The sequence below is a fragment of the Microtus oregoni genome, unplaced genomic scaffold (genome assembly GCF_018167655.1).
Source record: "Microtus oregoni isolate MIOR12 unplaced genomic scaffold, Mior012 000052F_000, whole genome shotgun sequence".
Taxonomy (NCBI): domain Eukaryota; kingdom Metazoa; phylum Chordata; class Mammalia; order Rodentia; family Cricetidae; genus Microtus; species Microtus oregoni.
In genome coordinates, this window is record NW_024543812.1 from 6,630,584 (window position 1) to 6,653,447 (window position 22,864).

The following is a 22,864-nucleotide window of genomic DNA, read 5'->3' on the forward strand; positions in this document are numbered from 1 at the left end:
ATTTTAAACACATATTCTAGTGATTAAAAAGAACAAGACTGGCAAGCACTGTGGCACATGATTTTAATCCCAGAACTCCCAAGTTAGAGGAGAGTGGATTTCTGTGAGTTTGAGAACTGCCCGCTCTACACAGAAAGTTTCAGGTCAGCCATGGCTATATAGTGAGTCCCTGTTTCAAAGCAGGATGGAGAAAGACTCATGGTAGGGAGTCAAGGCTGTTAGGATTGTAACTCAATATGTAGTCATAAAGGAAAAAGGAATAAATTTCTTGACATAGAGGTCATAAAATGAGTGGCATTTGGTAATTTCTATGTAACTAGAAGAGGAAAAAATATGGTTTCTGGGCTAGAGTAATTATTTGCTTCTAGAAAGATAGAGATAAATTCATTCAAATAAAGTTTTTTTATACCACAAATCAGTGATTCATTTTTAGATGCAGAAGAAAATGACACTGGTAAACAAACTTTAACTGGTAGAATAAACTTAAGGTAGTATAAGGACAAATAGATATGTGCCCTTTTATAGGGTACATGGACAAGGTACGGCATCAGGTTTATATGAACAGTATGCTCAATAAGTAGGTGAATAAGCTCAATCTAACTTGTGGAAACACTCAAGAAATATAGACTGATGAATGTTTAATAAAACAAATTGTTTGCATTCTATAATTCTTGAGGTCACAAAATACAGAGAAATACTGGGGAAATTGTTCTGATCAAAAGATAGTAAAGTAATGCCACTAAATACAATGTACAATCCTAAATTGAATCTTGAACAAGAAAGGTTTGTTTTTCTTTATGAAGGATTCTTGAAACAGAATAAGGTCTATGGCTTACATATGATGACAATGCTAGTTCCTTAATTTTGATAATCACATTATGGTTATATAAAAGAATATTCTTGTTTTTAAGAAATTCACATTGAAGTAGATGATCTCTGAGTTAGCAACTGTTTGACCAATTTTTCAAAATTATAATTGTACAAAAATGATACACATTCAATAGGAACAACATTTAAAACTTTGAGGATTTCTCCTTTCCTAGGCTAGTACACGTTTTCTCATAATATATTTAGAAGACTAAGCCAAAATTCACATCCAGCCATGTAGTCACTAGAGTAAGCAACCTGTATTCTAAAATGTATTTAGTTGTTAAGCTAAGATGCTCATAGATTAAGGATATTAAAGTCTTTTTGGATTATTACATCTTTAACACATAATTGTTTCACTGAATCATTGCCAGACTGTAGAGAGCTGTGTGGAGCCGCACCTGATGGCGATGTGTAGAGAGCTGCATGGAGCTGCACCTGATGGTGCTGGCTTCTGCCCTCCCTCCGTGATCCCGAACGTGAGTGCTCTCTGTGATAATCAATTCCTAATATGGCTAAGGCCTGACTCATGCTATTATCACGCAATGATCGTCAGCTGCTTGCATATGCATGAACCTATGGGCAGTGCCCTCGTGGCAATCCGGGGTTGGCGGCCCATGCCTTTTTAAAGGTTGGGAGAGGTTTGCCCGGGGAGAGAGAGAAAGAGAAAGAGAAGGAGAAAGATTGCTGTGAACAAGGTCCTGAATAAACTGCTTGCAAGAAGAGCTCTGGTGTTGCATCTTCCTTGCTGGTTGAGGCGGGCGCGACAAGTGGTGGCCTGTACGGTAAACCTCCAAACCTCTCTCCATGGAGCCCAGAACTTGCTGCAGTCAGGGGGTGCACCAGTAAATCCTCAGGTAAGATTGAGGAATCGCGACAAAAGCGGGTTTTCTGTGGAGCCACGACAAGAGTGGACAGGTTAAAAGTGAAATTGTACGAATCTAACATTTGTTCAGATGGGCGCTTCACCTTCGCACCCAATTTTTTTAGCTCTTAAGAAAGGAGTCAGATCAGTTTGGAGGCTAGTGTGGCGTTGCTTGAAAGACCAAAGATATAGTGAAGCAATAAAGAATAGCCAGGCCGCCTTAGAGATCCTACAGGAGAAGAGATCTGACAGAGCAGCCTCTGAAAAGGCAATGTTTGACGCTGGGTCAGGTAAAGGTACGAGGAAAAAGGACCCAGGAAAAGGAAAAACAGGATTATATCCTAGTCTGTTAGAACTGGAGGACTCGGATATTTCCACTCACTTAGAGTCTGATGATGATGACGATGAGGAAGAGGAGGGCTTTTATGTGGTCCCCCTAGAATCTATCCGTAAACCTCTAGACAGGATAAAGATCAAGAGGAAAGAAAGGGAGAAACAGAAGCAAAAACAACTCGAAAGTACAAGGAGGAGTGTAACTCCTTTGGCCCCTCCTCTGTATCCTGAGGTCATGGGACCAGAAGGAGGGATTTCTTTCAGTCCTGGAGTATGGAAGGAGGTCAGAGCGGAAATGATGACCCAGAAAGGAGTTAGATGACTGCTTTCCCAGTATTTCAAGATCAACAAAGTGACAGATATCACGAGCTGTTAGATGTCAAGGTTATCAAAGCATTGGCCGAGTCTGTCAGGACCTATGGCATTTCAGCCTCTTTTACGGTGGCTCAGGTGGAGGCTTTGCATAGATACATTATGACGCCATCCAACTGGATGAACCTTGCAAAGGCTTGCTTATCCCCTGGTCAATATTTGGATTGGAAATCTTTTAAAATTGAATTTGCCAATGCACAGGCTGCAATAAATTTGGCAGCTGGAGGAGCTCAAGCAGTCTGGGATACGGACATGCTACTAGGACAAGGTAGATTTGCCAATCAACAAAATGGATATCCCCTTCAGGTGTATGAACAAATTAACAATCTTGCTACTCAAGCCTGGAAATCTCTGCTAAATAGAAGGGAAATAAGGGGTAGTCTAACGAAGATTATTCAAGGACCTACAGAGCCTTTTCCTGATTTTGTGGCCAGGGTGATAGAAGCGGCAGGAAAGATATTTGATGACCCTGACTCTGCCATGCCATTAATTAAACAGTGTTTGAACGATGTACTAAGGAATGTAGGGCAACTATCACTCCATATAAGATCAGGGGGTTGGAATACTGGATGAGAGCATGCAGAGAGCTAGGAGGTCCACTGACCAATGCCGAACTGGCGGCTGCAATACTTCGGTTAAGTAAAAACGGAGGCACTATGGGAACTTGTTTTTGATGTGGTAAAATAGGCCACATAAAGCGTAACTGCCCTTAAAGAGGAAGTACTCAGCAGGGAAATGCCCAGGAATCAGAAAGTGACCAACTCCCAAGTCCAGGAATGTGCCCTAGATGTAAAAAAGGAAAACATTGGGCAAATGGGTGTAGGTCAGTAGAAGATATTAATGGACAACCCCTAGTAAATGTTACTATACCAAAAACAGACAGCGGGGCCCCCGACCTCAGGGCCCCCAAATATATGGGGCAATGGAGGATCAGAGCAGAGAAGGGAGTTACAAGCAGTAGCCAACCTTCAGACACCCCAAGGACCGTGGCGAGCTACTGCAGGTTCCCCAGGATTGGACCTTCATGCCATCACCAGACTTGTATTAACCCCCGAAATGGGAGTTCAGACAGTAGACTCTGATTTTCAGGGTCCTCTTCAACCTGGTACAGTGGGATTATTACTAGGGAGATCATCTATTACCCTAAGAGGATTATGTGTCCATCCTGGGATATTTGATCCAGACTATACAGGCATTGTTAAAATCATGGTTGAGTCACCTAAAGGCATTACCGTGATTTCCCCAGGTGATAGGATAGCTAAACTTGTTATTTTGCCTAGTCTACATTACAAACATCCAGCTAAAGACATTGAAAGAGGTGATAAGGGATTTGGTTCATCAGGTACAGACTTAACATTTTTATCCTTGGATTTGGACCAAAGGCCTATTTTACAACTAACTGTTAATGGAGTCAAGATCATAGGCCTTTTGGATACAGGGGCAGATAAAAGTATCATAGGCAGTAAAGATTGGCCACGAGGATGGCCTATACAGACCTCATCACATACCTTACAAGGATTAGGATATGCTAGTGCCCCTAATATTAGTACTAACTTATTAAATTGGCAGGATACAGAGGGCCACTCCGGAGTAATTCAACCTTATGTTCTTGAACTCCCAGTATCATTATGGGGAAGAAATCTCATGAAATCTATGGGTTTTAAATTAAGAAATGAATATTCAGAAAAGGCTCAAACCATTATGAAAAATATGGGCTGCCATACGAATTTTGGATTGGGAAAGTATTTACAAGGACAGAAAGATCCAATAGTGGCAGAACTAAGAAAACCCAGACAAGGGATGGGTTTTTCTTAGGGGCCACTGGGGAAGGAATTCTCATTACTTGGAAAACAGAGGAGCCATTGTGGGTTCCTTAGTGGCCTCTTTCCTCTGAGAAGCTCATGGCTGCCAATGATTTAATAATGGAACAATTAACTCTGGGCCATATTTAACCATCCATTTCCCCTTGGAACACACCTATTTTTGTAATCAGGAAAAAATCGAGAAAGTGGTGCCTATTACATGATTTGCGAGCTGTTAATAATCAAATGCAAGTCATGGGACTGGTGCAATGCAGGTTGCCATTACTATCCTCTCTGCCTCCTGGCCTATTACTGTAATAGATATAAAAGATTGTTTTTTCTCCATCCCTTTGTTTGATAAAGACAGCGAGAGATTTGCCTTTACAGTTCCGTCTCTTAATCATGAAGAACCAGACAAAAGATATGAGTGGGTTGTCTTGCCACAGGGAATGGCCAATAGTGCTACAATGTGTCAGCTGTATGTGAGGGAGGCTATTGCACCCCTGAGAGAAAAATTTCCCACTCTAAGATGCGTTCATTATATGGACGATATATTGCTGGCTGCCAAGAATGAATGAATGTTAAATCAGGCCTATGTGGAGCTTATTAAGCTACTTGAAAGGAAAGGGCTACATGTAGCCCCTGAAAAGGTACAAAAGGATAAAATTGTTAATTATTTAGGAGTAAGAGTTTGTGAGAAACAGATTATCCTTCAAAAGATAAAGTTAAGGAAAGATAGTTTAAAGACGCTAAATGATTTTCAAAAGCTGTTAGGTGATATAAATTGGATTAGATGTTATTTGAAGTTACCAAACTCCGAGTTAAAGCCCCTGTATAGTGTTTTAAATGGAGACTCCGCTTTGGATTTTCCAAGGCAGTTGACTATTGAGGCACGAGAAGCATTAAAAAAGGTGGAAAACAGGTTACAAGACACCTTCCTACAAAGGATACAAGAGGGTCAAGATGTTGCTTTATGCATTCTTCCCTCATATTACCAGCCCACAGGACTCTTATGGCAGAGTGGACCATTGCTTTGGATATATCCTAAGATATCTCCAGCTAAATCTCTTGAGCATTTTCCTACTGCTGTAGCGACTTTGGCATTAACCAGAATTCAGCAGTGCCTACAATATTTTGGGGTTGACCCCACAACCATTATAGTACCTTATTCCAGCCATCAAGTAAAGATTTTATGTGCTACCTTAGACGAGTGGGCCATCTTGCATTGCTCTTACCCAGGGCCTATAGATTGCTGTTACCCTAAACATCCATTGCTGACTTTCTTTAAGGAATACCCAGTGATATTTCCCAAGATTACTACTTTACAACCCACTCCAGAGCCAGTGTTATTTTTACAGATGGATCTAAGACCGGTTGTGGCGCTTATATGGTAGATTCCTTGGAGCCTGTTATACATCAATTTTCTCCTGGAGCCCCTCAACAAGTTGAACTGGCCATTGTAATAGAAGTGTTTAAGGCCTGCCCTTTTGCATTCAATCTAATTTTAGATCCACGTTATGTTGTTAATGTCTTAAGATCCTTAGAATGCACGGGACCCATTAGGTCTTCCAATCCTGTACATATACTACTTGTAAAATTACAGCTTTTACTCTGGCAGTGAAAAAATCCCTTTTTTGTACAACATATCCGTGCATATACAGGATTACCAGGTCCTTTAGCTGAGGGCAATGACAAAGTAGATCGTTGTACCAGACAAGAATGGATATTTCTTCCCTCTGCTTTACAGAGAGCATATGATTTTCATAAGGAATTTCATGCTAATGCCAAAACCCTACAACAAAAATTTAATATCTCTTGTGCTGATGCACGGAAAGTGGTTGGAGATTGCCCACAATGTGTTGTTTATCATCATCCTCTAACCTTGGGAATCAATCCACGTGGATTACTCCCTCTTAAAATTTGGCAAATGGATGTTACACATATTTCGGAATCTGGCAAGCTGAAATATGTGCATGTTTCAGTTGATACATGTTCTGGCATTATTCATGCCACACCCATGACAGGTGAAAAGGCGACTCAGGTGATTGCTCATTGTCTAGAAGCATGGGCAGCCTGCGGCAAGCCCCAACAATTAAAGACTGATAATGGTCCTGCTTATACTGGACAAAAATTCACCTCATTTTGTCAATGTACGGGTGTTCAATTGACACATGGACTGCCATACAATCCACAAGGACAAGACATTGTGGAACATGCCCATCGATCTCTAAAGGAGATACTTCAAAAACAAAAAGGGGAATAGGCCATCAACAAACCACTAAGAATAGACTTTCCTTAGCCTTATTTACTTCAAAATTTTTAAACTTGGATAACTCCAGTCTGCTGCAGACAGGCATTCATGTCCGTCCAGTCCTTCAAAAGGAATGGTGAGCTGGAAGGATGCTTTGACAGGGTCTGGCATGGACCCGATCCCATGCTGGCATGAGCCAGAGGCGCTGTTTGTGTTTTTCCACAGGATCATTTGGACCCTATTTGGGTGCCAGAACGCCTGGTGAGGAAGGTGCAAGTGCAGACGGAGGCAGAAAAGGATGTTATGGATATGTCTGGGGATCCTGTGCCTGTTCCTCAACCACTCAACAGAAAGTGATGGCAGAGCTGCAGTGGGGGATTCTGTCAGCCTTTCCCAAGCCGATGCCAGTGCGCCATGACCTGGATCATCATAGCCATGGATCATCTGAAGGAGTGGGGGGAATACGAGCCCTAACAGGCTTAATGGTGCTTGCCTCCCTGGTATGCCTATGGTGCATTTGTCACATAAGGGTTTCACAGCATCACAATGCAGTTATGATCATTCAGGCCTTCATGGCCATTGAAACAGGACAGTCCCCTCAAGTTTGGTTATCCATATTTGAGCACAGGATGCGAGGCTTGTGCACTGCACTTGAGGTCAGAGAAGTCGACCTCGAGAAGAGCAAGTCTGATTGCATGTGGGTTGGTGTCCAACTCCCACCTCTGTAAAAAGACATCGGACAGGTCTAGTGTTCTCTGAGTGGATGACACTTGGACAGACACTAGTACATGTTCCATTTTTAAAGAGATCAGACCTCAACTCTTGCCTGTTGCTTTACAAAACAAAAAGGGGGAACTTTAGAGAGCTGCGTGGAGCTGCACCTGATGGTGCTGGCTTCCGCCCTCCACGATCCCGAAAGCGAGTGCTCTCTGTGATAATCAATTCCTAATATGGCTAAGGCCTGACTCATGCTATTATCACGCAATGATCGTCAGCTGCTTGCATATGCATGAACCTATGGGCAGTGCCCTCGTGGCAATCCGGGGTTGGCGGCCCATGCCTTTTTAAAGGCTGGGAGAGGTTTGTCCGGGGAGAGAGAGAAAGAGAAAGAGAAGGAGAAAGATTGCTGTGAACAAGGTCCTGAATAAACTGCTTGCAAGAAGAGCTCTGGTGTTGCGTCTTCCTTGCTGGTCGAGGTGGGCGTGACACCAGACATAATATCTAGGAGCATATGTAGTTTGAAGAATAGGAAAAGCGAAGACAAGGACCATAAGAAAGAGTCTGGAGAGAATGCTCACAGATGAAAAACATTTTTGGTTCTGCAGAAGACTTGAATTCAGTTCCCATCACTCACAAGGTCGCTCACAACCATTCATAACTGCAGTTCCAGGGGATGCAAGTACCCTTTCTTACTGCCAAGAAGAAATACACATGGTGCACATATAGAAATACAACCAAACAAACTCACCCTAAATATATATAAAATTATACATTAAATTTACATAATCATATGTAATTATATACAAATTTATATATATATATTATATAGTATCATATATTAAATTTACATAATCATATGTAATTATATACAAATTTATACAATTTTTTAAAGAAAAGAACTATAATAAGTTACAAGCAGTAGTATCACAGTTAAACATTCTTAGGTTGTAGCAAGCTTTCTTCTCGGTTACCAGTAAGCTTCTAAATCATGACATGGAGTGTTACTGAAAAGGGAGGTAAGGATGAAAGTCTACGAATCCCAAGCTAACTCCAAAAGATTCCAGTCATAATTCTTTATTATAAGGGGCAAACTCATGGAACAGGAACAAGAAGTCCAATCTCAGGTGTGTAACGCAGGAACGAGAGAGAGAGAGAGAGAGAGAGAGAGAGAGAGAGAGAGAGAGAGAGAGAGAGAGCGCGCTCTGGTCTGGCCAGCTTTTTTTCTCTGGGTACCCAAATGGTCACACCCTAACCTGGTACGGTCTCTTAAAGGTCATTGGCTGAAAAAGGTTCCCCATCACGACTTATTATTAGTTATGAATGCTCAGCCTTCTTTTATGCTCATTTTATGCTAGCTCCTATAACTTATCTTAACCTGTTTCTTTTCATCTATGTTTTGCCTCAAGGCTTTTTACCTTTCTTTCCTTCTGTATATCTTACTCCATGTCTGACTGACTGGTCCCAGGTGTCTCCATATATATTAAATTTACATAATCATATATAATTACATATAAATTTATACAAGATTTTAAAAGAAAAGAACTGTAATAAATTACAAACAGTAATATCACAGTTAAACCTTCTTAGTCTGTAGCAAGCTTTGCTCTTGATCTCTTATTCTCTCCTCTTCTCTTGTCCTCCCCTCTCTCCTTTTCCCCTACTTATTCTCTCTGCCTGTCATCCCTCCTATCCCTTTCCTGCCTATATATTGCTTGTTCAGCTTTTTATTAGACAAATCAGGTGCCTTAGGAAGACAATGTAAAACAGCAACACATCTTTATATAATTAAACAAATGCAGCATAAATGAATGTAAAACCTCGTTCCTAGTTAAAGTAACATTAGACTCTGCAATGAAATTGCCTGTGTTCTAATCACAGAACTATAATTTCCTATCCATAAGGCTTTAGATCAGTTACATAAATGGTCTATAAATTATAAATTAATATTGTTCATCAGTAAACTCGATACCAATGTAGCTCATACATCATACAGGTGTTACAAGAGTTGTCGGGAGCCTCCTTTTTGGGGTAACTTTTGCCACAATCCTAGCCATGGCAGGTTCCTACATTCCAGGGTAAGAGCATGAGGATTAGAAAAGTTAAGCAGAAGGAACAGATATAAGAAACACAGAGACAAAGAATAATAATGGGATAGCACTTCAGCAAATATTGATTGCTGAATTTACCTACGTTTATTTTCCTTTTTTATACCCCAAAACAAAAGGATGTAAGAAGGCAAAATACTGCTTTAACATGATACAAAGGACAATCAGAACAGTTACTTGCCCCACTACTTGAGACATTAAGCAAACATTCTGTTTTTTTTGGGCAGTAAACTTACCCTAGTCCAAATATCCTAAAGGCACTCCCTAGGTCAAACATCCTATTTTAAAAGGAACAGAAGTTTGTTTGAATTCTCTGACCTTTGGTCAGGGTGAAGTGGATCTACCTCTATGGACCATATTAATGTCCAACATACCAAGTAAACACATCCTAGGTCAGGATATATAGCCAAACTTGTAGTCAACAACTTTGAGTGAGCAAAATAAACTCAAATTCTCTGACATTCAGACAAGGTGGAATAGGCTCACATTTTTGGGTCTCCACAGGGAATGAAATTGGTGAGCAAATGTGAAGGAATTCTTTTGGTACCTAGCTCTCTCTCTCTCTCTCTCTCTCTCTCTCTCTCTGTCTCTCTCTCTCTCTCTCTGTGTGTGTGTGTGTGTGTGTGTGTGTGAGAGAGAGAGAGAGAGAGAGAGAGAGAGAGAGAGAGAGAGAGAGAGAATTGTCTGTATTCTGTCAATCATGTTATAAATAAACGCTGATTGGCCAGGCAGGAAGTATAGGTGGGGAAACCAGACAGGAAAAAGAAATGATGTAATGAGAACAGGAGAATTCTGGGAAGGAGGAAGTTGATTCTCCCCACTCCTGCCCAGACCACCAAAGCAGCAGGATGTGATCTGTCCCCACTGAAAAGAGGTACTGAGCTACATGGCTAACATAGATCAGAAAAATGGGCTAATCAAGATGTGAGAGTTAGCCCGTGAGAGGCTAGAGCTAATGGGCCAATCAGCTTATAATTTATGGAGACTTATGTGTGATTTTCTCTGGGAGTAAACGGCTGGGGGACTGGGTGGGACAGAAAAAACCAACAAGCAGGCCTGGCCCCCATTCATGTTACATCTCTCTCATATATATATATATATATATATATATATATATATATATATATATATATATGACTATATTCAACTAGTCAGTATCTGTCCAGGAAATACAGAGAGAAATGGAATTGAGCCTCTTTTGCCTCTTTTTCTAGGAGCCAGTCTAGTATAAGTAGCCATAATAGTAATAGAAAATTCTAATATCATGTAACAGATGTCATGCTGGAGATTTGAAGTATAATTTGATGACAGAGTAAAGACTTCTGCAGGATTGTGTAAAGAGAAGTTTATGGAAGATATTGTAATTTTGGATCAGAAGATGTTGTTTATTGCTATCTGCTACCAAAAGCGCCATCTTCACCATGTGCTCAGCATTGCCTGTATGCAAAGGATTATCATAGCTGAGCTTACTGACTGCTGGCATTCCCTCAAAGAAAGAGGAAGTGAAGAGAGTCAATGAACCCTTACCTGAGTATGCAGCCGCTTCTCCCAACCAGTTGTATGTGATTTTGCCCTGACTACAAGTGTCATCAGTATCTCAGGGGGAATCTAGAGTATAGAGGTTGGAAAGACCAGGAAAAGAGGGTCCCTTTTGCACAGTCACATGGGAAAGCTATCATCTGAACTGAGTGTAGATCTTACAGTGTAACTCCTATAGGATGGCCCAAGGTCCTGCCCACAATGCCTCACCCATGCTCTTTAAAGAAGCCTAATAAATCATTGGATCCCAAAGGATCTAAATATGGGAAGATGAAAAGCTGCAGATTTAGAGCCAAATTATCTTTGACTCCATTCACAGCCACTCATTGCCCAATTCTGCCTTTGTGACTATTAGGTAAATCTTCTTGGAATGTACAAACAGAGCCCTCCCTGCCTTTCACTAAACCAAAAGTTAAGAATGTCATCAGAGAACATGTGAAGTGTAAAGTAAGAATTTACCCTTTTACTCTAATCTGCCTATCTCATGTTTCTAACCAATGTACTTTAAAGGTGACTCGATTTACATCTATTTTTTTCTGCTTGTATAAAACCTCCTGAAATTGCTACCACAATGGAACAAAGTATTTTTAAATCTGAATCTGTGTTCCTGGCTCATGGTCACTCCTATTTGGCTCCAAAATTAACAACGTTTATTCCCTTTGGGGTAAGAATTGAGGTTTCACATTAACAGCTTCTGCCATCAATATGTTAGGTTTCAAAAGTGATTCATTTTCACTGGAAGAGTTATTTAAATATGCACCAGGTACCAGCCTGTCTCCTTGTATTCAACCACTATTTCATAGGGAAGCTGAAACATATATCCCATTTGTGGATTGGAAGGAACTGTGTTGGCTATGCTAGAAGATGCACATAAGAGTTGATCGCTTAGGGGTTTGAGCTCCAACATGTTCCCACAAACATGTTGGACAAGCCTGAGATGCAGTGGGTCTGACTTTGGAGTGAGGGCTGAGGGAGCTAGCCTGGGCTATATGCAACCTTTTCTCAAAAGATAAATGAACATAACCCCACAAAACAAAATAATAAAACAACACACCACCCTGACACATGATGCATAAATTTCTTTCCTGCTTGCCTGTCCTGTCGTATTCTCTCAGACTCCAGTAAAAACTCTCATGTCCATGAGAATGAGAACCTGCAAAGGAGTCCCAATGGGATCACAGAAAAGAGAAAATTAAGGAAGTTTGGGGATAGGAGAGGAGTGCCACAGTACAGCCTGGGTGGAGCATTTTACCAATTTAACATTTGTTTATGGCTGTTCCTCCCTTCAATTATAAACCAGTATCTTAGGACACTCACCAGAAATTCCAATTATCACAAAAACACATGACCAAACTCATTTATGCAAACTCGTGAATCCTGATTTTATCTTAACAGATGGTAATTCCTTCTAAGGTGCCTCAGTAAACACTCTATAATTGCAGTCACTGAAAAGGGGACTTATAACTCAGTGTGGACAAAAGCCACCAGCTATATTATGACTACTGTAAGAAGTAATGCCTTGAAAAGGCTCCTGTAGCATGAGTAATGAAAATTCAGAGACACAAATTGGGGTTCAACCTGAAGGTAAGTGTCAAGTTGGGAGCTTAGGCCCCAGCCCCTTGAATCTATCCTAGACCCCTGAACCTGAGAGTTAGCACTCTGGACTCCAAATCCCAGCAGGCCAGGCCCTGACCCCTCCCTAAGGGGGGAGGGGTCAGGACCACTCCCCAGGGTATTTAAATGAGTTCCCAAAAGAGGAACATGTGGTCTCCTTTTCTTTCTGCTGGTGGTCGTGTTTGCACAGCTTTCCGGTTCCCCCTGGGGCCACCAGAGAGCACAGAACTCCCATTAAACCTGGATATTTCTTGCCATAGCCTGCCCGCAGCGAGCGGGGTGGGCCCTTTGTTCGCGAGCTAACCAAGCAGCGCAGAGTTTCGATCTGGGCACCCAGTGAAACTTCATTGTGGTGAGTGAGTGCTGCCGCAGCTGGGATCATACCTCAGCCCGCCCACACTTCCTGGCCATCCTACAGGGGCTATACTGCCCAAACCCCCTCTCTCTTCCTATCCCACTCAGCTTACATCCAGATCCCCACACCCCCTGTCTCCCTCCCTCCTTTGGGGCATAGCGCCTCCCTGCCCAGCCTGCTAGGGCGCTGGGACCGAACCCAAACCGGGAGGACAAAGGGGTGGCCAGTAGCTCCTTTGTTCCCATAGCCTGCCCTCAGCGAGCAGGGTGGGCCCTTTGTTCGCGAGCTAACCAAGCAGCATGGAGTTTCGTTCTGGGCACCGAGTGAAACATCATTGTGGAGAAACATCTCTGGGGAGTGACATCACTGGGAAGGTACATCAGTGGGCAAGAAGACCTGATCCTATAAAAGAAGATCCAAAGGGGAGTATTGGGAGGAAGAGATGGGCAGACGCCAATGCAGGAATTCTCCCAACAATCTGAAAAACAACACGAAACCACCAGAAGCCAGTGACCCCACAACAGGAGGACATGAACACCTTAATCAAGAAGAAGTAGAAAAAACTGACTTCATGAAAGTGATTGACACCCTTAAACAGCATATAAAAAACGCCCTTATAGAAATGGATGAGAAGCATAATAGAAAGATCGAGGAATTGAGTAAATCAGTGAATGATACCCTAGGAAACCAAGGAAAAACAATCAAGCAGATAAAGGAAACAGTTCATGACTTGAAAACTGAAATGGAGGCAAAGAAGAAAACACAAACAGAGGGCCGACTGGACATGGAAAATCTAGGTAAACGAATAGAGACTACAGAATCAAGTATAACCAGCAGAATACAAGAGATAGAAGAAAGAATCTCAGATTCTGAGGATAACATAGAGAAAATAAACACTCTGATCAAAGAAAACAGCAAGTCCAACAAACTCTCATCACAAAACATTCAGGAAATATGGGACACAATAAAAAGACCAAACCTAAGAATAATTGGAGTAGAAGAAGGAGAAGAAGTGCAGCTCAACGGTACAGAAAATATACTTAATAAAATTATAGAAGAAAACTTTCCCAACCTGAAGACAGATGTACCTATGAAGGTTCAAGAAGCATACAGAACAGCAAATAGGCTGGATCAAAAAAAACATCCCCTCGCCATATAATAATCAAAACACAAAATATACAGAATAAAGAAAGAATATTAAGAGCCGCAAAGGAAAAAGGCCAAGTTACTTATAAAGTTAAACCTATCAGACTTACACCTGACTTCTCTATGGAAACCATGAAAGCCAGAAGGTCCTGGATAGATGTTCTCCAAAAACTAAGAGACCACGGATGCAAGCCCAGACTACTATATCCAGCCAAACTTTCAATCACTATAAATGGAGAAAACAAAATTTCCAGGATAAAAACAAATTTAAACAATACGTAGCCACAAATCCAGCCTTACAGAAAATAATAGAAGGAAAATCACTAACCAAGGAGTCCAACAATGACCACAATAACTCAGACATCTAGAGACTCTTCACCAGCGCAAATCAAAGAAGGAAAACACACAAACCCTACTACTTAAAAAGTGACCGGAGTTAACAACCACTGGTCATTAATATCACTTAATATCAATGGGCTCAACTCACCTATAAAAAGGCACAGGCTAAGAGATTGGATAAGAAAACAGGATCCAACATTCTGCTGTCTACAAGAAACACACCTCAACCACAAAGACAGGCACCTACTCAGAGTAAAGGGCTGGGAAAAGGCTTATCAAGCAAATGGACCTAAGAAACAAGCAGGTGTGGCCATACTAATTTCTAACAAAGTTGACTTCAAACTTAAATCAATCAGAAGAGATGGAGAGGGACATTTTATACTCATAATAGGAAAAATTCATCAGGAAGAAGTCTCAATCCTGAATATCTATGCCCCTAATATAAAAGCACCCACGTACATAAAAGAAACATTACTAAAACTCAAGGCAGCCATCAAACCGCACACACTAATAGTAGGAGACTTCAACACTCCTCTTTCACCAATGGACAGGTCAATCAGACAGAAACCTAACAGAGAAATTAGAGAATTAATGGAGGTAATGAAGCAAATGGACTTAACAGACATCTATAGATTATTCCACCCAAAGAGGAAAGAATATACCTTCTTCTCTGCAGCTCATGGAACCTTCTCGAAAATTGACCACATACTTGGTAACAAAGCGAACTTACACAGTTACAAAAAAATATTAGTAACCACCTGTGTCTTATCAGATCACCATGGATTAAAGTTAGAATTCAACAACAATGTTACCCCCAGAAAGCCTACAAACTCATGGAAACTGAACAGTCATCTACTGAACCATACCTGGATTAAGGAAGAAATAAAGAAAGAAATTAAAGTCTTCCTTGAATTCAATGAAAATAAAGAAACAACATACTCGAACTTATGGGACACTATGAAAGCAGTCCTGAGAGGAAAGTTCATAGCACTAAGTGCCCACCTAAAGAAAACAGAGAAAGCACATATTGGAGACTTAACAGCCCACTTGAAAGCTCTAGAAAAAAAAGAAGCAGACTCACCTAGGAGGAGTAGAAGACTGGAAATAATCAAATTGAGGGCTGAAATCAACAAAATAGAAACACAGAAAACAATCCAAAGAATCAATGAAACAAAAAGCTGGTTCGTGGTGAAAATCAACAAGATAGATAAACCCCTATCCAAACTAATCAAACGAAAGAGAGAGAACACCCAAATTAATAAGATCAGAACTGAAAAGGGGGACATAACCACAGACACAGAGGAAATTCAGAGAATCATTAGATCTTACTACAAAAGCCTATATGCCACAAAACTGGAAAATGTAAAAGAAATGGACGCTTTTTTAGATAAATACCATTTACCAAAACTAAACCAGGACCAGGTGAACAATCTAAACAGACCTGTAAGTCGCGAAGAATTAGAAGCTGTTATCAAAAACCTCCCTACCAAAAAAAGCCCAGGACCAGATGGTTTCAATGCAGAATTCTACCAGAACTTCCAAGAAGACCTAATACCTATACTCCTTAATGTATTCCACAATATAGAATCAGAAGGGTCATTACCAAATTCCTTTTATGAAGCCACAATTACTCTGATACCAAAACCACTCAAAGACTCAACCAGGAAAGAGAACTACAGGCCAATCTCACTCATGAATATCGACGCAAAAATCCTCAACAAAATACTGGCAAATCGAATCCAAGAACACATCGGAAAAATTATTCATTATGATCAAGTAGGCTTCATTCCTCAGATGCAGGGCTGGTTCAACATACGAAAATCTATCAATGTAATCCAGCATATAAATAAACTGAAAGAAAAAAACCATATGATCATTTCATTAGATGCTGAAAAAGCATTTGACAAAATTCAACATCCATTTATGTTAAAAGTCTTGGAGAGATTAGGGATACAAGGGTCATACCTAAATATAATAAAAGCTATATACAGCAAGCCGACAGCTAACATCAAATTAAACGGAGAGAAACTCAAAGCCATCCCGCTTAACTCAGGAACACGGCAAGGCTGTCCACTCTCACCATACCTCTTCAATATAGTGCTTGAAGTTCTAGCAATAGCAATAAGGCAACATAATGGGATCAAGGGGATTCGAATTGGAAAGGAAGAAGTTAAACTTTCGTTATTTGCAGATGATATGATAGTGTACATAAGCGACCCCCAAAACTTCACCAAAGAACTTATACAGCTGATAAACAGCTTTAGTAATGTGGCAGGATACAAGATCAACTCCAAAAAATCAGTTGCCCTCTTATACACAAAGGATAGGGAAGCAGAGAGGGAAATCAGAGAAGCTTCATCATTCACGATAGCCACAAACAGCATAAAATATCTGGGGGTAAATCTAACCAAGGAAGTGAAAGATCTATTTGACAAGAACTTTAAGGCATTGAAGAAAGAAATTGAAGAGGATACCAAAAAATGGATGGACCTCCCTTGCTCTTGGATTGGGAGGATCAACATAGTACAAATGGCAATTCTACCAAAGGCAATTTATAGATTCAATGCAATCCCCATCAAGATCCCATCAAAATTCTTCACAGATCTGGAGAAGACAATAATCAACTTTATATGGAAAAACAAAAAACCCAGGATAGCCAAAACAATCCTATACAATAAAGGATCTTCTGGAGGCATTACCATCCCTGACTTCAAACTCTATTACAGAGCTACAGTAATGAAAACAGTGTGGTACTGGCAAAAAAACAGAGAAGTCGACCAATGGAATCGCATAGAAGACCTGGATTTTATCCCACAAACCTATGAACACCTCATTTTCGATAAAGGAGCTAAAAGTATGCAATGGATGAAAGAAAGCATCTTCAACAAATGGTGCTGCCACAACTGGATGTCAACCTGTAGAAGAATGAAAATAGACCCATATCTCTCACCGTGCACAAAACTCAAGTCCAAATGGATTAAAGACCTCAATATCAGTCCGAACACACTGAACCTGATAGAAGAGAAAGTGGGAAATACCCTACAACAGATGGGCACAGGAGATCGCTTCCTATGTATAACCCCAGAAGCACAGACATTAAGGGCAACATTGAATAAATGGGACCTACTTAAACTGAGAAGCTTCTGTAAAGCAAAGGACACTGTCACTAAGACACAAAGGCAACCTACTGACTGGGAGAAGATCTTCACCAACCCCGCAACAGACAAAGGTCTGATCTCCAAAATATATAAAGAACTCAAGAAACTAGACTTTAAAATGCTAATTAACCCAATTAAAAAATGGGGCACTGAACTGAACAGAGAATTCTCAACAGAAGAATTTCAAATGGCCAAAAGACACTTAAGGTCGTGCTCAACTTCCTTAGCAATCAGGGAAATGCAAATCAAAACAACTTTGAGATATCATCTTACACCTGTCAGAATGGCTAAACTCAAAAACACCAAGGATAACCTTTGCTGGAGAGGCTGTGGAAGAACAGGTACCCTCATCCATTGCTGGTGGGAATGCAATCTTGTGCAACCACTGTGGAAGTCAGTGTTTCGGTTTCTCAGGAAATTCGGGATCAACTTACCCCTGGACCCAGCAATACCACTCTTGGGAATATACCCAAGAGATGCTCTATCAAATGACAAAAGCATTTGTTCAACTATGTTCATAGCAGTATTGTTTGTAATAGCCAGAACCTGGAAACAACCTAGATGCCCTTCAATGGAAGAATGGATGAAGAAAGTATGGAATATATACACGCTAGAGTACTACGCTGCGGTAAAAAACAATGACTTCTCCAATTTTGCATGCAAATGGATGGAAATAGAAAACACTATCCTGAGTGAGGTGTCCCAGACCCAAAAAGATGAATATGGGATGTACTCACTCATAATTGGTTTCTAGCCATAAATAAGGACCACGGAGTCTACAATAGGTGAACCTAAAGAAGCTAAGGAAGAAGGTGAACCGAAGGAAAAACATATAGTTGTCCTCTTCCCTAAGGGAAGTATACCAAATTTCCGGGGAGAAAATGGGATCTTGGGGGGGGGTGGGATGGGGGTAAGGGGAGATGGGGAGAGAAAAGGTAGAAGGGAAGGAGGGGGGACCTGGGAAACGGGAGAATTGGGATAAAGGAAAGGTGGATAGGGGAGCACGGAACCACAATTCTTAGTTAAGGGAGCCACTTTAGGGTGGGCAAGCGACTTGACCCTAGAGTGGCTCCCTAGTGCCCAAGATGAGGTTCCCAGTTAGTTCCTTGGGCAGCTGAGGATTGGGAACCTGAAATGACCCTATCCTAGAGCAATACTGATGAATATCTTGCATATCATCATAGAATCTTCATCTGGTGATGGATAGAGATCGAGACAGAGACCCACACTGGAGCACTGGACTGAGCACCCAAGGTCCCAAGGAGGAGCAGAAGGAGGGAGAACATGAGCAAAGAATTCGGGACCACGAGGCGTGCATCCACCCACTGAGACAGAGGAGCTGATCTATGGGAAGCTCACCAAGGCCAGCTGGACTGTGACCGAAAAAGCATGGGATAAAACCGGACTTTCTGAACATGGCGAACAATGAGGGCTGATGAGACACCAAGGACAATGGCAGGGGGTTTTGATCCTACTTAATGTGCTGGCTTTGTGGGAGCCTAGCCAGTTTGGATGTTCACCTTCCTAGATATGGATGGAGAGGACCTAGGACTTAACACAGGGCAGGGAACCCGGACTGCTCTGTGGACTGGAGAGGGAGGGGGAGAGGAGTGGGGGGAGGGGGAGAAGGGTGGGAGGAGGGGGAGAAGGGTGGGAGGAGGGGAAGGGAAATGGGAGGCTGGGAGGAGGTGGAAACTTATTTTTTTGTTTATGTTTTTTTTTCTTCTTTTCGCAATAAAAAAAAAACCTGGATATTTCTTAATTTGGCTTGTTTTGATTTGTCTTGATTGGGAATTTTGCGTTGGCAGGGAGCTCACATTAGGAAATATTCGTAACAGTCAGGAAAGCAGAATAGTCACTGTTTCTTACCTCTTCCTCAGTCTTTGAAGTGACGATCCTGCTTCCAGGAATCTCAGAATGGGACTGTGAAAGAGAGCTGTCTCCTCCTGTTTTATATTCCTCTCTAGGGCTGGGATTAAGGATGTGCACCTCTACCCCCTGGTTTCTATGGCAAGTAGTGTTGCTACTGGGATTAAAGGTGAGTGTCACCACTGCTTGGTCTGTACTGCTGGTGTCACAGAGGAGAAGAAGGCGTGGTTTAGTAGAAAAAGATTTAAGTTTAATCTCGAAATACTTCTAAGTATGGCAGGATTATTTTTTATTTTTCTTAAAGGTAATATATGTGTTGCTAGACCATTTTGTAATGCTATGAAAAACTGTTAGTCGGAGCTATATAGTCTAGCAAAGTTTATTCATTCTGGTTGAACTGCAACAATTCCTGTTTGGTTTCTGCAGCTAAAGTAACTTGTCTGGATTCCTGCCCTCTGGACTGACAGACAGTACTGGTCAGCTGGGAAAGACGTTTATCATCATCTAAAATTCTTTACTTAACTACTCACTGCTTACCCCCAGCAACTGTCAAGTGTAGAAAACTTGTCACTCCATATTACTGTCTCCTTCCTCTAAAACTCTGAGGAACACTAATTCTGACCCTCTCTCAACCAGAAGCCCAGAGTTGCCAATGGCTCCTCAGATAGAGGTGGAACTGAAAGAATCATGGCGGTGCAACCCTGGCAAGTGGGAGAACACCACTAGTGGTAGACAGACAGATACACCATGTGGAGAGAGCTTGGGTACAGAGTTTATTTAATGTGTTAGGGCATTATAGAGGAGAGAGAGGGAGAGAGAGAGAGAGGGAGAGAGAGAGAGAGAGAGAGAGAGAGAGAGAGAGAGAGAGAGAGAGAGAGAGAGAGAGGAGGGGGAGAAGGGAGAGGCAGTAGTTACCTCTTCAGAAGAGGGATGGACAGAGGGGGACTAGAGAGAGGGGGGAGGGAGATGAGGAGGAGGGAAGGTGCTGAGATTAGTTTGCCTATGGAAAGGGGGGATTGGGGGTGGGCAGAGCTTGTCTCTTAAAGGGACAGGATACCCAGGTGACAGGGAAGGTCAGCAAAATGATATCAGAAACTTTATGTCCACCTGCCCTCTCCATGTTAAGATTTGGTGTGGCTTGAGATTGCATGAGACTTATCCATGCTGTCCATAGCTGCTGTGTGTTTATGTGTATAACTGCTCCGCTCTGTTCTGCTGTATTCAGAAGACATTGTTTCCGTGTAGTAATACACTGTTTCTGCCTCCTTCCAGCTCTTTCTGACTTCTCTTCCACAATATTCTCTAAGCACTTCCACCCCAGTGTGTGTGTGTGTGTGTGTGTGTGTGTGTGTGTGTGTGTGTGTGGTGTGTGTGTGTGTGTGGTGAGTGAGCATGATGATCCATTAATTAAGAGCTGACCATTCTGAAGTCTCTCACTTTTACTTTCTGTACCTTGGCCAGTTGTGGGTATCTTTACCATCTGTGTAAAGAAGGTTCTCTGATGAGAGCTGAGGGATACATTAATCTATGGGTTTAATGGTGAGTCATTAGGAGTCAGTTTAATACCATATCAGTTCAGCAGAAAAATAGTACTAGGTTCTCTCTTAGGGTCTATGGCCTGTCTAGCCATAGGTTCTTAGCCTGATAATGATGCAGGCATTGGTTTCATCTTGTGGAATGAGCCTTAAATCTAATTAGAAAGTGGTTGGTTTTTCCTATAACTGTATTACAGTTGCAGGCTAGTCATTATCATAGCTTGCTGAGTTCACTGCTGGGTAAGACTGATGATTCCTCTTCTCTAGCAGTGTGCAAAATACCTTCCAGTGCCTTGAAAGGTACCTAGTATAATAAAGCTTCTGGATCATTACCAACTTGATTTCTCCATGCTCTATAATTCAAGCATGTGGTTTCTTCAGCAATCAGGTCTTACTCTCCACTTCTGGAGGGTAACCAAGAAATATTTGTAATAGCCTGAAATATTTAGGACTTTATGGGACCCCATTGGCCAACAACATTTAAAGCAGTAACCCCTTTCTGGGATTGAAATTTTTTTAAAAAAATATTTTTATTAAATTTAGTTTTTTTGTGAGTAGGTACACATTCAACTGCATGTATGTAGTAGAGGACAATTTTCAGGAGTCAGTTCTCTCCTTCCACCATGTGGATCTTGAGAAACCAACTCAGGTTGTCAACAGACACCTATATACTCTGAGCCATCTCAATGGCCCACATGCTAGTCTATTGCCTAGACATTTCTACTATGGTCAATGACCAAATTCAATTTCACCTTTTAGTATTTCTCACTAACAACTACAGGTTAAATTATATGTTTTCCATATGTGTTCCTGCATCTCCTTTCCATGGTCAGAGATTTGTTTTTAAGAGGGTTGAATCACATGATACTCATGGTATTCTGACTTTATAAGTTTGTTTTCTATACTATGTTGGGCATCTCTGAACCAAGGCCTCAAACTTAATAGCATCTGATTTTTTAGGGGAGGTTCAAGACAGTGTTTCTCTGCATAGATTTGGCTGTTCTGGAACTCACTGTGTAATCTAGGCTGTCCTCAAACTCATAGAGAACTTCCTGCCTGTGTCTCCAAAGTGCCAGGATTAAGGACATGTGCCACCACCACCTGGTACATCTGATTCTTTTAGAAACAGTACAGTTGAATTGGCTAAACTGATATCCAACTTGGAGCTCAGGAAAAGAGGGAGATTAAATAGTAAAGATTAAATTCTTATTGAAACAGTGGCAGATAGCCAGAGATACTGAAGAAAAAAAAAGAGAACCAAATACATAAATACAACATCCGGTATTGGGAGGACCTAGAGCACAAAGAATGGGCATGGAAGCAGCCATCTTAGAGAATATCTACATTTAGAAAATGGAGCAAAGATTATCAGAAGGAAAAAATAGTTAAGTTTTTACTGACAATTTTCCAATAAAACATATTTATTGTCTAATGTATACCACTCAGTACTTGCACACTGAAAAAGCAATAAATGAGTGGATAGCATTACTTATCCAACTTTCAGGCTAGCTTCCCTTTGTTAAGGGGAGAAACTAAAAATTTCAAATCGTGAGGAATTTGAGAATAATAAAGAATGTATCAGCTTTCAGGTCTGAACAATATAAGGTGATTCAATGAGAAGGCTCTGCAGGTAAAAGCTCTTGTGCCATGACAGATGATGTGAGCAGGGTTCCCTGGTCCCTACATGGTAGAAAAATAGAGCTTACCCTGCAAGTTGTTCTCTGAACTCTACTTGTGCCATGGAATCTACAACCATGTTTAGGTGTAGTTTAAGTACAGCCAGCAGGTATAATATACTTAAAGGGAGGTGTGGTTCTACATAGAAAAGGAAACAACAAAATGGATATAATGTAATCATTTTGCTGATGAGTCTGGAACCAGAAATCCTTGTCACCTAATGCCTAGAAAGAGTATAGAATTGACTTCTAATCTCCAATTTCTTGATGCCCTATTGATGTGGGAGTGTCATATACCAATCTGTTGATTTCATTGGT